Source organism: Sapajus apella, unplaced genomic scaffold (genome assembly GCF_009761245.1).
Source record: "Sapajus apella isolate SASKATOON/1434 unplaced genomic scaffold, GSC_monkey_1.0 scaffold74, whole genome shotgun sequence".
In the NCBI taxonomy this organism is placed as follows: Eukaryota; Metazoa; Chordata; class Mammalia; order Primates; family Cebidae; genus Sapajus; species Sapajus apella.
Genome location: NW_022437014.1, coordinates 3,467,445 through 3,483,955, shown reverse-complemented (window position 1 = coordinate 3,483,955; position 16,511 = coordinate 3,467,445). Strand labels below are relative to the sequence as shown.

Sequence of the window (16,511 nt, the reverse complement as noted above, 5' to 3'; positions counted from 1 at the left end):
CTTATTTGACAAAATTAAAAGTTGGCAAACTTGTATTTGTCCCTCCAATTTTTGTTTTTAAATGTAACTGATTCATAAAAAACAAACTATCTAAAAATCACTTCCAAAAGGGAAAATTAAGCTACTTTTCTCCTTCTCACACACTCATGGAACACTTTTATGAACACATGTTCGGTTGTTTTTCCCCACACACCAAGCAATTCTCCAGCAGTTTCTCCAACTGGGTGTGTTCCGACTCAACCTGTCACTGTCTACTTAGAGACAGCGTCAGATCCCACAGATGGAGGGCTCAATCCCACAAGACTGCCCCCGCTTCAGTGCCAATCTCAAGGACTAGGTTGTCACCTATACTTATGACTGACAAGCTATAAATCAGGGCTCCCTTTAGCCCCTCCTCAGGTTCAATTAATTTGCTAGAGTGGCTCACAGGGAAACACTACTTCCATTTGCCAGTTTATTGGTAAAGGATATTTAAAAGGATACAAAGGAAAACCAGATGAAAAGAATCATGGGGTGAGGTTTTGGGGGAGGTGCAGAGCTTCCATGCCCTCTCCTGGGTACCACCCTCCAGGAATCTCCACTTGTTCAGCTATCTGAAGCTCAACCCTCGTTAAGGAGTTTTTAGAGCTTAATGTCCAGCACCTCGCCCCCCTCCCGCCCCTTTCCTGGAGGTTGATGCTGAAAGTGCCAACCATCTAATCCTCTAATCACTTGGTCTTTCTGGTGACTTGGCCTCATCCTGAGGCTAGCTAGGGGCCCTGCTCTAAGTCACCTTATTAGTATAAACTTCCTCATTATCCAAGGGGCTCACTATGAATAACAGACATTTCTATCACTCAGGAAATTCCAAGCGTGTCAGGAACTGCAGACAAAGATCAAAGATACTGTTTGTATTTCATACTATACCACACCACTGAACTACAGTGCAGTCCTTCCCACTTTCCTTTTACAAAGACCTTAAAGCTAAAGAGATAGAAATGTATATACTGTAATTAACATTTAGAATATTACCAACTCTCCTGCGCCTTTATCCACATCATTTGTCTCTGTTGTAATGTTGTATCCTACCGAGGTTCTGTTAAAGGATTTGCACAGGGATCTGGAGGGCTCTGTGAAAATGTCTGTGGGTTAAACAGTCTTTGTTCATGGGTAATTATTCTACCCATTTTCTTTGATGTGGTAACATGCAGTGGTGAATGTAAGGCCGGTTGCCTCGCCAGGAGGCCGGACACACCCACCTCTGCACTCAGCACCTGACTCTGCACCCTGCACCAGACTCTGCACTCAACACCTAGCTCCGTCACATGGCTCCCTTGGAAGGCTCTGGCTAATGCAACCCTGGCCGGCTCTTGCACCAGAAAACCTGCCCAGCAACCCGCCAACCAATAGCGGCCCACTCCGTCTCAATCCCGCTCCCCTGCACCCAATCAGAGCACCCAGTTGTTTCTCGTTCCTCCTAGCCATAAAAATCCCCGCCCCAGGAAGTCAGTGTGACTTCTCTGGCCCCTTTCTCGGGACCATAGAACCTCGCCCAGGAGCTGAATAAATTGGCATTTAATTTTCTTATACTTGCCTCAGTTTCCTCATTTTAAACTCGGCAATAACCCTTGCAGTGAGTTTATGATAAATGTGTAATTGCCCTACAAATTCCTCCTGCCTGCTGAACAGGCAAAATCAATTGACTGCGATCATGGCATTACATAAAGAAAGAGTTTAACTGACGCAAGGCCAGCCCATGCAGGAGAACTGGAGTTATCACTCAAGTCAGTCTCCCTGAAGGCTTGGAGGTCAGGGGTTTTTATGGACAATTTGGTAGGCGGAAGGCTAGGGAATGGTGCTGCTGATTGGTTGTGGATGAAATCATGAGGGTGTGGAAAACGATCCTCATGCACTGAGTCCATCTTTGGGTTTGGGCCACAGGATCAGTTTAGTCCAGGTGGACTCAGTCTCAAAAACACCCATCTTAGGTTCTACAATAGTGATGTGATCTATATGAGCAATTGGGAAGGTCACAAATCTTGTGACCTCTGGCCACAAGAGCCCAGACCAGTAAGGGATTAGAAACATCACCCTCTTTGCAGAGTACAGACCCCTCTCAAAATCCTAACCTTGTGACCTTTCATTGGTTTTTCAAAGGCAGTTTAATTTTGGGAAGGGCTATTATTATCCTTACTTAAAGGTTAAACCATAAACTAAATTCTTCCCAGCGTTAGTTGGGCCTATGCTCAGGAATGATCAAGGTTGACTTGAAGGTGAGAAGCAAGATGAAGTTAACTACGTCAGATTTCCCTTACTGTCATAATTTAAAAACGGCAGTTTCAAATGCTCCTCGATGATGATAATGTCTGTGGTGACAGTGATCCTAATATTCTCTGTCCCTTGACTTGAGGCAATTGAGGCACTGAATGAACAAACTGTTCATATGAGACTGACTGCAAGACAGTCGAGGAATTGGAGTGAAAACAAAGCTTATGCTGATTTCCAGTCTGATCTTATGAAATCACTGTCAATCTGATGGTCACTCATGGGAGACAAAGTCGTATTTTGAAATAATTTGGGGATTAAATGAGGAATTGAGAACCCATGTAGTATGTGAGATTCCATGTCAGCAATAACACCAAGAAGTTTTTCTGCACATTCCACTGAGATAAATTATAAAGTCCAGAGCGCTTTACTAGGACCCCCTCCTTACTTACATTGCAGCACTGCTATTAAAACTGCGATTAATTCTGGCCATGACCACAATTAAGTGGTAATATTTTATCATACAAACCTATAGTCTTTTGCTTAAAATCAATGTGTATGGGGGTCTTTTACTATTAAACTATCAGGGCTCCTTTAGCCTTTTCCTCCAAGCAGGCTCTAAGCATCTGGCACATCTCTTTGAATGACACAGGAGTGAGGCCAAAGCTGCAGTCCTTGTCTGAGCTCTTGATCTGTCTTCCCTGACAGCCCTGCCTGCAGAGAAACAGAGATTAGGGAGACGCCTGACTGCCGAGAATGTGACAAGTGACAGTTTCCATCAGCATTAGGGATTTATCTCTACTTGGCAAAAATAAGGAAGATCTGGAAACAGGCCTCTGGTGGAACGTGTTGGCAATCACAAAGCATCCTGAGCTGTGCTTTGGAATCCAGAAATATATGTGTATTATCCATCATAACCAAATAATAAGCCTCATAGTGACTGTGACAGTCACTAGAATTTGACCTTCTTTCACTGAAATAATAAAGTGAAGTGATTAAAGTTTTTAAAGGCAATGCTTTAGCCTTCTGAGTAGCTGGAAGCACAGGTGTGCACCACCATGTCCAGGTAATTTTTGTATTTTTTGCAGAGATGGGGTTTTGCCATGTTGCTCAGGCTAGTCTGGAATTCCTGGGCTGGAGTGATCCACCCACCTTGGCCTCACGAAGTGCTGGGATTACAAGCCTGAGCCACTTTAATCATTACATTGCCTTTAATCAATACAATAACCTATGAGATAATCCCCTACTCTATGCTTGAAGAAAACTGAGATTGAGGAAGATTTGATCATTTGTACAAGAGTACAAAGCCATAAGTGTAAGGGGCCGGGGTTCCAATTCAGGCCTTTCTGACTCCAAAGCTCAGACTCTGTTCACTGTGCCAATTTGCCCCTTGCTAGGACAAGATAAGACTGCTCTCTGCAAGACTGGGCTGCATTTGTGAAACTGTCTTTCTAATTAACTTTTGTGCTCAAGTGTTTCTCAGAAAGGACCATCCCATCAGCAATTCTTAAGTGTTTGGCTAGTTGTTTCTACCAGACTGGTTAGTTTGTTTTCCTGTCATTTTTTCGAAATCCAAATCTAGGCATAATGTGTACATTTGTTTCAGTGGATCCATTTCTCCTGGGTCTGAAGCTAGCTCATCTCAATCATCCCTTCACCTTAGAAAGGTCTTCCAAGCAAGCTTTGCTAACCATCAGCCAATAATCTCTTTGGCTATTACAACTGATTCTGAAGGTGTGTTCTGCTGGTTTGTCACCTAGAAGAATGGAAGCATAGAAAATTGTTATTTATTTATTTATTTATTTATTTAATTTTTATTCTTTTATTGATTTTTTTGAGATGCAGTCTCACTCCGTCACCCAGACTAGAGTGCAGAGGCACCATCTCAGCTCACTGCAATATCTGCCTCCCAGGTTGAAGCGATTCTCCCGCCTCAGCCGTCCGAGTAGCTAGAACTACAGGTTTCCACCACCATGCCCGGCTAATTTTGGTATTGTTTTTGTTGTTGTTTTTTTAAGACGGGGTTTCACCATGTTTGTCAGGCTGGTCTTGAACTCCCAACCTCAGGTGATCTGCCCGCCTTGGCCTCCAAAGTGTTTGGATTACAGGCGTGAGCCACCATGCCCAGCCCAATTTTGGTATTTTTAGTAGAGACAAGATTTCACCATGTTGGCCAGGCTGGTCTCATACTTCTGACATCAGGTGATCCACCCGCCTCAGTCTCCCAAAGTGCTGGGACTACAGGCATGAGCCACTGCATCCGGCCCCCAAATGGGGAAAATTAGAGCACAGTTAAAACATCTTTCTTTGTATTCTTCTCCCACTTCTTTTATTTATTTCATTTATTTATTTGTTATTTTTTTGAGACAGTCTTGCATTGCCCAGGCTGGAGTGCACTGGCACAATCTCGCACTCACTGCAACGTCTGCCTCCTGGGTTCAAGCGATTCTCCTGCCTCAGCCTCCCAAGTAGCTGGGACTACAGGTGCACACCATCACGCCTGGCGAATTTTTGTATTCTTAGTAGAGATGGGGTTTTGCCATGTTGGCCAGGCTTGTTTCAAACTCCTGACCTCGGGCCGGGCGCGGTGGCTCAAGCCTGTAATCCCAGCACTTTGGGAGGCCGAGGCGGGTGGATCACGAGGTCAAGAGATCGAGACCATCCTGGTCAACATGGTGAAACCCCGTCTCTACTAAAAATACAAAAAATTATCTGGGCATGGTGGCGCATGCCTGTAATCCCAGCTACTCAGGAGGCTGAGGCAGGAGAATTGCCTGAACCCAGGAGGCGGAGGTTGCGGTGAGCCGAGATCGCGCCATTGCACTCCAGCCTGGGTAACAAGAGCGAAACTCCGTCTCAAAAAAAAAAAAAAAAAAACAAACTCCTGACCTCAGGTGATCCTCCTGCCTTGGCCTCCCGAAGTGCCACCGCGCCCAGCCTCTACTCCCACTTCTGACTGCCATCAGCCCAATTAGCCCTAATCGAGGTCCTCACACCTGTGCAATAACATACCAAAGGGAGGTCCTAAGTCTGGAAACATGCAGCCAGTATCTGGCCTAGAGTGAAAATCTAAAATCAGAAAGGCAGGAGAATGGTGCCAAAGCCCAGAATCCTGATCAGTCAGTCAGCTGGAGGGTTGGCTAAACAGATACAGATGCAATGAGACTAGCCAAATGTAGTCTCATTAAACCAGATGTGGGCAACACAGACAGGACAAAGGTAGCCTGAGAAAATTTGAGATAATTCCTTGTGTGCTGGGCTTGGCCCATTCTGCTGGGCCAAAGGTGGAATGAAAGGACTCAACCATGTTGGAAGATCTTAGAGATAACATTGTTTACAGCTTTTGCACTGAAAATATAGGTGATTACAAGTTACATCTGGGTTGGGCACAGTGGCTCATGCTTGCAATCCCAGTGCTTTATGATGCCAAAGCAGGTGGATCACTCCAGCCCCAGGAATTCCAGACTAACCTGGGCAACATGGCAAATGTCTCTACAAAAAATACAAAAATTAGCTGGACATGGTGGTGTACACCTGTGGTTCCAGTTACTCAGAAGACCAAGGCAGGAGGCTTTCTCTAGCCCAGGAGTTTGAGACCAGCCTGGGCAGTATGGTAAGACTCCATCTCTATTAAAAAAAAAAAATTATAAAATAAAATACTTTTTAAAAGAGAAGTTAGGTTGTGTGTGGTGGCTCATGCCTGTAATCCCAGTACTTTGGGAGGCTGAGGTGGGTGGATTATTTGAGATCAGGAGTTCAACACCAGCTTGGCCAACATGGTGAAACCCTATCTCTACTAAAAATACAAAAATTAGCTGGGCGTGGTGGTGCGTGCCTGTAGTCCCAGCTACTCTACTTGGGAGGCTGAGGCAGGAGAACCACTTGAACACAGAAAGCAGAGATTGGAATGAGCCGAGATTGCACCACTGTACTCCAGCCTGGGCAACAGAGCCAGACTCTGTCTAAAGGAAGAGCTGCTCTTCATGAGGAAGAACCACGAAGAGGAATTAAAATGCCTACAAGCCCAGATTTCCAGCTCTGGGTTGACAGCGGAGGTAGACATTTCCCCAAATTACAGGACCTTGCCAAGATCATGGCAGACATCTGGGCCCAATATGACGAGCTGGCTCGGAAGAACCGAGAGGAGCTGGACAAGTGCTGGTCTCAGCACACTGAAGCGAGCACCACAATGGTCACCATACAATCCACCAAGATGACGTTCATGGAGCTGAGATATATAGTCCAGTCCTTGGAGATCAACCTGGACTCCACGAGAAATCTGAAGACCAGCTTGGGGAATAGCCTGAGGGAGGTGGAAGCCCGCTACGCCCTGTAGATGGGGCAACTCAACGGGATCCTGCTGCACCTGGAGTCAGAGCTGGCACAGCCCGGGCAGAGGGACAGGGCCAGGCCCAGGAGTACCAGGCCCTGCTGAACATCAAGGTCAAGCTGGAGGCTGAGATCGCCACCTACCACCACCTGCTGGAAGATAGCGAGGACTTCAATCTTGGTGATGCCCTGGACAGCAGCAGCTCCATGCAAACCATCCAAAAGACCACCACCAGCTGGATAATGGATGGCAAAGCGGTGTCTGAGACGAACGACACCAAAGTTCTGAGACATTAAGCCAGCAGAAGCAGGGGACCCTTTGGGGAGCAGCAGGCCAGTAAAAAGTTCAGAAGTCATTGGATGAAAAAAAAAAAAAAAAAAAAAAAAAAAAAGTTACAGCTGAAAGGCATTAAGACATAAATACATTGCTTGGTATTTAAGGAATATGCCAAATAGCTACCCTTGAAAATAAATTCGGACTATATTTCAAAAGCAATAAACAGCACACTTGCATGATAAGAATTTTTCAAGAACACCAAAGAGACCACTTCCCTCATCATCATCATGAACCTCTAACCATTTTGGCTCAGTGTCTTTAAACCCACAGCACATGCCAAGCATATATACAGAAAATGTCCTTTCCTATTCACCATTTTGGACTTTACTTGAGAAAGCTTCAGTCTCAACATGTCTGAACACTTCCATGCACCAGCCCTGTTTAATACCTGACTCTGACGGGCTCCTTCTGACAGCTGTCCTGCAGGTCTGCCCCGATGGCCTGATAGGTACCCTTGTACACCACTGCTCTTCTGTATCAGAGCTGCTCCCTTCTCTGAGCGGTCTCTCCCTTAACTGATTTGTTCCAGCTTTCCAGGAAAAGTAGAGAAAGTACCCTTTCCTTTCCTTTACTCTCCTTTATGCTATGGTTACTTCAATAGTGAGAAAAATATAAAAATCTCTCCCTTTCAATTATCTCTATTTTTCATTTTTTCCTTTTTTTTTAAATCCTCTTCCCAGAAAAATCACAGGCACACTCCAATTATCTTCAATCCCACCTATAATGATCCATTCTTTTATTTTAAATGTTGGGGCTGCCTTTTTAAAAATTCTTTCTTTTTTTTTTTTTAGACAAAGTCTCACTCTGTCACCCAGGCTGGAGGGCAGTGACACCATCTCAGCTCACTGCAACCTCCACCTCCCAGGTTCAAGCAGTTCTGCCTCAGACTCCCAAGCAGCTGGGATTACAGGCACGTGCCACCATACCCAGCTACTTTTTGTATTTTTAGTGGAGACAGGGTTTCACCATGTTGGCCAGGCTGGTCTCTAACTGCTGACTTTAGGTAATCCACCCACCTCAGCCTCCCAAATTGCTGGGATTAGAGGCATCAGCCACAACGCCTGGCTAAAATTTAAACATTTCTATATATGAATGAATGTATCTGAATTTTTAACCCTGGATCAGAAGGGACCAAGATAACACCTGAGGAAGAGAAAACAATTTTAAAAAAGAGAACGCTAGAGAGACAAAAAGAAAACTAGAAGCACCAGACAACATCACTGCTTTCCAATTTTGCCATTGATATGAACGGGATTGGAGTTTTTGAAACAATATCCTATCTTAGAATTAGTAAGTCTAATAGCTTACAGGTTTATTATTGTTGTCTTATACCCAAAATCAGGCACCCAAAACATAGACTCATTAATATTCATGTAGTCAAATAATATTTTGAGCTATTAATGTAGAGTTCTTCCCCTTCCTCCCGTCCCTTCTTCCCCTTCCCTAACCAGTATTTCCTAATTCCACTCAGCCCTTCCCTGACCCCTGGCAGCTAAGATATTCCATATTCACTGTCCCAAGGTAGAACCTAGGAAGCCTGCTAGGTCCTTCAGTTCTCCCCAACTCACCTGAATATGACAGAGTGGGAATGGCTCCATAATGTTTCCACTCGCTCAGAGGGCCTCACATTTTCTATAGGTCACTATATCACTCAAAAGTTACTACAAATGTAACTGAGAGAAGGCTAGCAGGCCTAAAAACGCCTTGAGCTTGGAACAAGGAAGACAAAACAGTGATCCATTGATCAACCATCAAAGCTATAACAGGAACACTGACAATTTTGGCAGATGCAAGGATGAATAAATGATGACAACATAAAACAGATGCTCCCAGCCCCTCTTCTCCATTCTGACTCCTTGGCACAGGTGAACATCCCAGAACCTAGACCCTGAGCTTAATTTTCAGTTACCTGGCAGAATAGAGAGAAAAGAAAGTACGTTTCTTATACAATTGAATGTGTAGCCACTATGTTGGTTAATAGAACAAGGTGCAATGTGACCAAATAGAAACACATTTTTAAGAAACAAGAAGACAGGTCAGAAGATGGACATAGAAGCATATTGAGAGCCTCTGCCTTACACCAAGGTCCACATGCTGAGATGACATGTGTAAGGGTCCTAGCCCTAGGACTCCAGTGACAGGAACTCCTGCAGAAACAGCGCCTCCTACCTCATGCTCCAGAGGCTTTGCCCAGTGTGAGCTGATGAGTGAAGTTGGCTGGGAACATATTTCAGTTAGCAAGAGTTAAGTTATAATACATTTATTTCAGACCCCAACTTCTGAAAATTCTTTTGCAAGAACACTAAACCTTAAACACCGTAAAGGAAAGAAAGGGGTCAGGGTTGGAAAAAGAATATCAAATAATATAAAACCCAAAAATCAGATAATTGTGAAAATATGGAAGTATAAAAAAGAGATAACACATGAGATCATGGAAGCAGTCTGTAGGCCACATCCACCCTCTCACCGTCCCCTGGACACTCCTGCTACTTCAGTAGCTTTGGTTTCCTCGATTACTTACATGTTGGTTGGTGCTGATAGCAGTATGCCAGATGTCCCCATCTGGCCAAAGGGCCAAAAACTTTATGTAATCATGGATGCTGATTTGGGGGTTGGAAAAACAATTGTAAAAGGCTGTAGCTAAAAATGGCCTTAGCTCAGTTTGTTACAGTAGGTAGTAAGGCTGACATGAGCAGGGCAGGAGACGGTGCCCTTCTCACCCCCCCATCAAGAATATCAGGTGACCATTAGGTGATGATCAGGCGGTTGTTAACTGTCTCCCTAAAATAATAATTGGTTGCAGCCAGCACCAGGGATAAGCAGTTCCCCAAAAGATGGAAAAAACCTGAAACTGGTGATCAGCAGCTTTCCAATAATATCTCAGGAACTGGGTGAGTGGGGTCACAATGTGCACTAAGAGGCAAAACGGGGGAGTTTAACTGGAGTACGACCTCCTAGGGACACTGGGCAGGTAAAGGAGGAACGCTTGGAGTGCGCGTGTATACAACGCCAGTAAACACACTGCGCATGCTCCCTTCCGAAGTCCTGGCAGGCCACTGCGCATGCGGGCAGCACACCCCAAGGGAAGAATCGGGAGAAGGGACGCAACACCCTGTAAGTATACACAGAAAACCCTAAGTCAAAAGGTCAAAGCGGGCACTTGTCCTTCAGGTCGCTTGCTTGGCCCTCTTTCAAGTGTACTTTCCTTCCTTTTTTTTTCCTCGTCTAAAGCTTTTTAATAAATTTCAGTCCTGTTCTAAAACTTGCCTCGGCTGGGCGCAGTGGCTCACGCCTGTAATTTCAGCAATTTGAGAGGCTGAGGCAGGCGGATCACTTGAGGTCAGGAGTTCAAGACCACCCTACCCAACATGGTGAAACCCTGTCTCTACTGAAAATACAAAAATTAGCTGGGCATGGTGGTGGGCACCTGTAATCCCAGCTACTTGGGAGGCTGAGGCAGGAGAATCGCTTGAACCCGGAAGGGGGAGGTTGCAGTGAGCCGAGATCACGCCATTGCACTCCAGCCTGGGCAACAGAGCGAGGTTCCCTTCTAATAAATAAATAAATAAATAGATAAATAAATAAAACTTGCCTCGGCCTCTCCTTCTGCTGTATGCCCCTCAGTTTAATTCTTTCTTTTGAGGAGGCAAGAATTGACTTGCTGCAGATTTGTACAGATTTGTCACTGGTAACAAATTTCCTCATATTACAGATGAGAAAAAATTGGACCCTGTGAGAGTGAAACAGTTGCTAGAGGTCACATGTCTAATTAGTGGCAGAGCCTCAAATCTAGTTTTCCTAATGTCCTGTCCCATACTTATTTCTTTCCTTCATTTCCACATGCTGCTATTAGCTACACATCTTGAAACACACATACTTTCCCTGATCTCTATCAAGAAGACCAACTTTTTTCCTTCCCTCTGTGAAGGACATCGCTAAGGACAGCTGGGACCAGCAAGGCCCAAAGCACCTACCTACAATGAGGAAGAGAAAGTTAGTAGAATCCAAATATTCTGTTTATCCATACCTACAGTTCTGCCTGGATGAGTTCTGAAAAAGGCCTCCATGCAATAGTCATAAGTAATTTTTAAAAATTAATTCATTCTTAGTCACTTGTGTAAACTGATGGCTAGGATGACAGCAAGGCTTAGTTGGGGAAAGGGTAAACCATCATTGCATCACATGTCTTACTGAGCTCTGGGGAACACGGTTAAAACATAGAAAGTAAACAGAAGAAATCTGGACAGGCAAAATAAGGTTTTGCTCACTGTTACTGCCAATTAAACAGAATTGCTGTTTGGTTATTTCTTTGAAAGAGGGAAACAATATTTATGTTCACTCAGGAGAAGGCATCTTCTAAGAAAAGGTTGCAATATTCTAAAAAATATGTATCAGAAAATTCTTTGTCTTTAGGGGAAAGCCAAACTTTAAGGAGTCTTATTTTGTTAGACTGCCTTTGCAATGAAGCAGGACCATTAAAAATGAATGGCATAGCCATTTGAAGGAGGGTTATAAAATTGTTCCTAAGACAGGGTAGGAAAAAAAATTGTTCCTCATGTTTCATGGACAAAACAAAAAGCACTTTTTGAAAACAGAAATCCTCTAATTCTTGATGCTCGTGCCTCCTAATATTTGTGAAAGGAAATTTCTTTAAACGGACACATCTATTCAATTTGAAAATGAGTTATTGGCTGTTCTTGTGTGATATCATTTTAGAGAGTCTTGTGGTATAATGGCATCGCTTATCAGAAAGCAAGGTCTAGTGAGAGACAGTATAATGAATGGAAGAAGTCAGCATGTAATTCATTCCTTTCTTATGGGATTATCCCAAGCTAGATCTTCAACAGTATGTCTACATAGACCATTTCTAGAAATATTCCCTCATCCTTACAGTTCTGGTAGGCAGTCTCACCTTCTTTAATTCATCCTATATCACATTGACTAATTAATCTTCCTTTTCCTTAAAAAAAATATGGGGTGTGGCTGATAAGATGTTACTCTCCTGCTAAAATATTCTTGAATGTTTTCATAGTATGTACAGAGTAAATTCTACTCTCATGAGCATGCTATTAGGGGTCCTCTCTGATCAGGGACAAACTTTGGCACAAGTGGCATGCAACTATTGCTTTACTTTACATGTGTTTTGCTACTGTACCAGATGAAGTCTTTATCCTATTCTCTTAACCATTTTCTGGTTTTCATTTCCTCTTTTGTTAATTTATAAATCTGCCTAATTTTCTGATGGGAGCTTGCTATGTTTTCCAGTCTGTGAATAGGACCTCTTTATTTATTGAAGTTTGTAATCTTTGTCAGTCATATTTATAACAACGTTTTCAGACTTTGTTGTGACATTAACTTATGAGTGATGTTAGAAAGTCCAAAAGTTTATAGCTTAACTAATTATGTGCAAGAGTTTGTCTTGCACATAATTTATGTCTAGAATCTCTTCCTGGAAGCTTTCCCTCTCATCCTCTGTTCTTCCCATTTTCTACCAGATTCATATGAAAGTCCTAGAGTTTTCCAATCTCAGGTATTTCATACACTGACTTTGGCTGGTCTTCAGAGTTTAAACCCTTCATGCCTTTACCAATCTGCTAAATACTTAGGACCTTATTCGGTTATTGGCAAAGGAGCTACCTTTTTCCCTCTGGATAGCAGAATTTCCTTTGTGTCTAAAGTGCTTTAACTAGGCCTGGGCCTTAAGATTTTTGAAACCTGGGTGATAGAAGTAAGGAAGTTATCATTTCAGAGTTGCAGATTCTGGCTGAGTGTGGCAGTTCATGCCTGTAATCCCAGCACTTTGGAAGGCCAAGGCAGGTGGATCACTTGAGATCAGAAGTTCAAGACCAGCCTGGCCCACATGGTGAAACCTCATTTCTACTAAAAATACAAAAAATTAGCCAGGTGTGGTGGCACCTGCCTGTAATCCCAGCTACTCAGGAGGCTGAGGCAGGAGAATCACTTGAGCCCATAAGGCAGAGGTTGCAGTGAGCTAGGATCAGGCCACTGCACTCCAGCCTAGGAGACAGAGTGAGACACGTCTGGAAAAAAAAAAAAAAGGAGTTTCAGATTCTTTTGTATCCAGATGTGGAGAATGGAGACTTTTCCTCACCATTTATTTATTTATTTATTTATTATGGTATTATACCTCTGCCTGCCAGGTTCACGTGATTCTCCTGTCTCAGTCTCCTGGAAAGCTGGTATTATAGGCACCTGCTACCACACCTGGCTAATAGTATTTTATTTTATTTTATTTTATTTATTCTGAGACAGAATATCACTCTTGTTGCCCAGGCTAGAGTACAATGGCATGATCTCAGCTCACCGCAACCTCCACCTCCCAGGTTCAAGTGATTCTCCCAAGTAGCTGGGATTGCAGACATGCGCCACCATGCCCCGGCAATTTTGTATTTATAGTAGAGTCAGGGTTTCTCCATGTTGGTCAGGCTGGTCGTGAACTCCCAACCTCAGGTGATCCACCCACCTCGGCTTCCCAACGTGCTGGGATTACAAGCGTGAACCACCACATCCGACCCCCTGGGGGACCTTCTTAGAGTGTTAACTTGACCACAAATGTTAGATGTTCTAATCTGCTTATGTGCTGTTCTGTGCTGGTTGACCTCAAGCTTTATCTCTGAAGTGTTTTACGGTTTTATTTTGGAAAGGAAAAAAGGAAGAAGAGGAAGCGAAGGTAGAGAGTAGTTACCTTTGGGGATTGGAAATTGAAGTGAGAGGTTGAAGAGGAAGCTTTGTGATGATAGACAGAGCAGTGGTGCTCTAAGTTCCAGGTGAAAGGCATGGCTCAGAGCTGGGGATGTCCCCTCTTTCCTGCTCAGCTTGGCACCTGGATGGTGGAGAGAAGAGGAATCGAAGACCATGCCCTTGGCAAGGCCACTGCCAATATCAAAAGGGTACAGCATCCTTACCAAGGCAACAGTGAGATTCCTTCAAGCTACTTGGAGAACAGGCAGGGCATATGGGTGAACACAGTGTTGCTAGACTAGCAGGAAGGGAACATTGTTGGCTTGGAATGATTACTGTAGGGGACAGATTGTAAGCAGATATAAGCTATCCTTTGGAGGACAATAGGGACTATTTGGGAAATATTTGACTAGCAATCAAGTAAGTGGGGGCTCAAGTTATATTTGGAGCATTAAAAAGTTACTATGACCTCATTTATACCCAGTGAAGCCTGGCCGTACCACTGCACACACTTAAAAATACACATATAGGCCGGGCGTGGTGGCTTATGCCTATAATCCCAGCACTTTGGGAGGCTGAGGCGAGTAGATCGCCTGAGGTCAGGAGTTCGAGACCAGCCTGACCGACGTGGTGAAACCTTGTCTCTACTAAAAATACAAAATTAGCTGGACATGGTGGTGCATGCCTGTAATCCAGCTACTTAGGAGGCTGAGGCAGGAGAATCGCTTGAACCCGGGAGGGAGAGGTTGCAATGAGTTGAGATCGGGCCATTGCACTTCAGCCTGGGCAACAAGAGCAAAACTCTGTCTTAAAAAATACATGCACACTTACATACGTACATACATACACACACAATAACAGTGTTCCTACCTTTGTTATGGAAGGATGTAAAACCATGTAGGAAGGAAGTGTTTTAAAGCAGGTTGAGCCTTGTGATATCCTTTCCATCATAATCAGCAAAATGACTGAGGATGAGCCCTTGGTAGGAACATAAGAATAAAGATATCAGTACAGGTCATGGAGTGAAACAGATACCTAGAAGTGCCCTCATTCAATAATATGGACTGAGTGGCAGTTATGTGCAAGGCCCTATTTTAGATGCTGAAGGAGTTATAAAAGTGCTTCCAGTCAAATTGATTTAAGGAAGACGATAGCTCTGATTATTGCTAGGGATATAAGCCTACCCTTTAAATATGTCATGGCATCTGCTATATCTAGATGACTTTTTAGATGGGGTCTTGCTGAGTTGCCCAGGCTGGTCTTGAACTCCTGGGCTCAAGCAGTCCTCCCACCTCAGCCTCTAAAGTAGCTGGGACTAGAGGTATGCTCCAACATGCCTGGCTCTCAACGATTATTGTTTTATATTGTTTGACTTTTCTAGTAATCTACACTTGCTCATCATTCCTGGCTTACTCTGTTTTCCAGTTCATCTAGCTCTTTCATGACTCTGGGTCAGTGGGTACATGATTCTTTCTGCCTGGAATATTCTTCTGCATTCCACCTCCACTGCCCTTTTCAGTCACCTTCCATTTGTCTTTCAAGTCCTGGCTTAGGCATCTGCTATGGTTTGAATGTACTCCCCAAATTTCATATGCTGGAAACTTATTCCCCAAATTCATGTTGGTTGGAGATGGAGCTTTGGGAGGTGATTATGATTAGCAAGGTCCCCATGATGGGACTCTTCAGGCTTTATAAAATGAGAAAGAGGAAGATCTGAGCTGACGTGCACACTCTTTCCTTTCACCATGTGATGTTTTATGCCATGTTATGATGCAGCAAGAAGGCCTTCACCAAATGCTGGTATTGTACTCTTGGACTTCCCTGCCTCCAGAGCCATGAGCTAAATAAATTTCTTTTTTAAATTTAATTTTATTTTTTCCTCGTATTTTTTAAATTTGGGGTTTTTTATTCTAAATATTTTTTCTTTACAAATTACTCATCTGTGGTATTCAGTCATAACAAAATAAAGCAGATGAAGACAGTATCTCGTTTTCTATAACAGCTTCTGCAACTAAACATCCCCATCCTCACCCCCAACTGATGGGGTGGTCATCCCTCTAAATACCATAATAGCACCCTTCAAGGCCCTTCTTATGGCTTCTTTCACACTTTACAACTGCATATTTGTCTACTTTTCCTACTATACTGTAAGTCCTATAAGTGTCAGTCTATTATTGTCCCTGAAAGAGTACAGTCAACCCTCAGTATCCATAGGTCCTGCAACTACAGAGTTAATCAGCCACAGATAAAAAATGTAGGTAGGCCTATAATATTTACATCTGTACTGAACATGTACAGACCTTTTTTTGTCATTATTCCTTAAACAATACAGTATAACAAGTATTTATATAGCATTTACATTGTGTTTTATAATACAGATATTATATTAATAAGTAATCTAGAGGTGACTGAAAGTATACAGGAGGATATGCATCGGTTCCTACACTGTGCTATTCTATATAAGGGACTTGAGCATTCACAAATTTTGGCATCTATAGGGGGTCCTAGAACCAATCACCCACAGCTACTGAGGAATGACTGTACTTGGCTCATACATAGTAGACATTCAATACATATGTCTTCATTGGAGTTGACCTTTTGTCAGTTACCCTAATAACTCATCACTCTTGAGAGAAGGATCATTTCGATTGTCCCTCATTTTACAACTAGGAAAATATTGCCTGACAATTATTTATAAGAGCTGAAACATGATACTGGGAATAAAATTCTATTAGCATCTTTTTTCTCCCTAAGAATTCCATGTTCTCACCTGTGACTTAGACTACTAGGTCATCAATCAGAAAACTGCAAGAAAGTTTCACTTACCTCAAAACTCATTTAGCTCTAATGGAGTTCTCACAGTTCTCATGACCTTTAAAGGAGATCAGAATTTGTAGTC

The 16,511-nt window shown here is 43.3% G+C and overlaps 1 pseudogene; it reads left to right on the top strand.

The window, feature by feature from the left end:
• The first annotated feature begins 6,227 nt into the window (after positions 1 to 6,227).
• Positions 6,228 to 6,965, top strand: LOC116532155 (annotated as a pseudogene).
• The last annotated feature ends 9,546 nt before the right edge of the window (positions 6,966 to 16,511 follow it).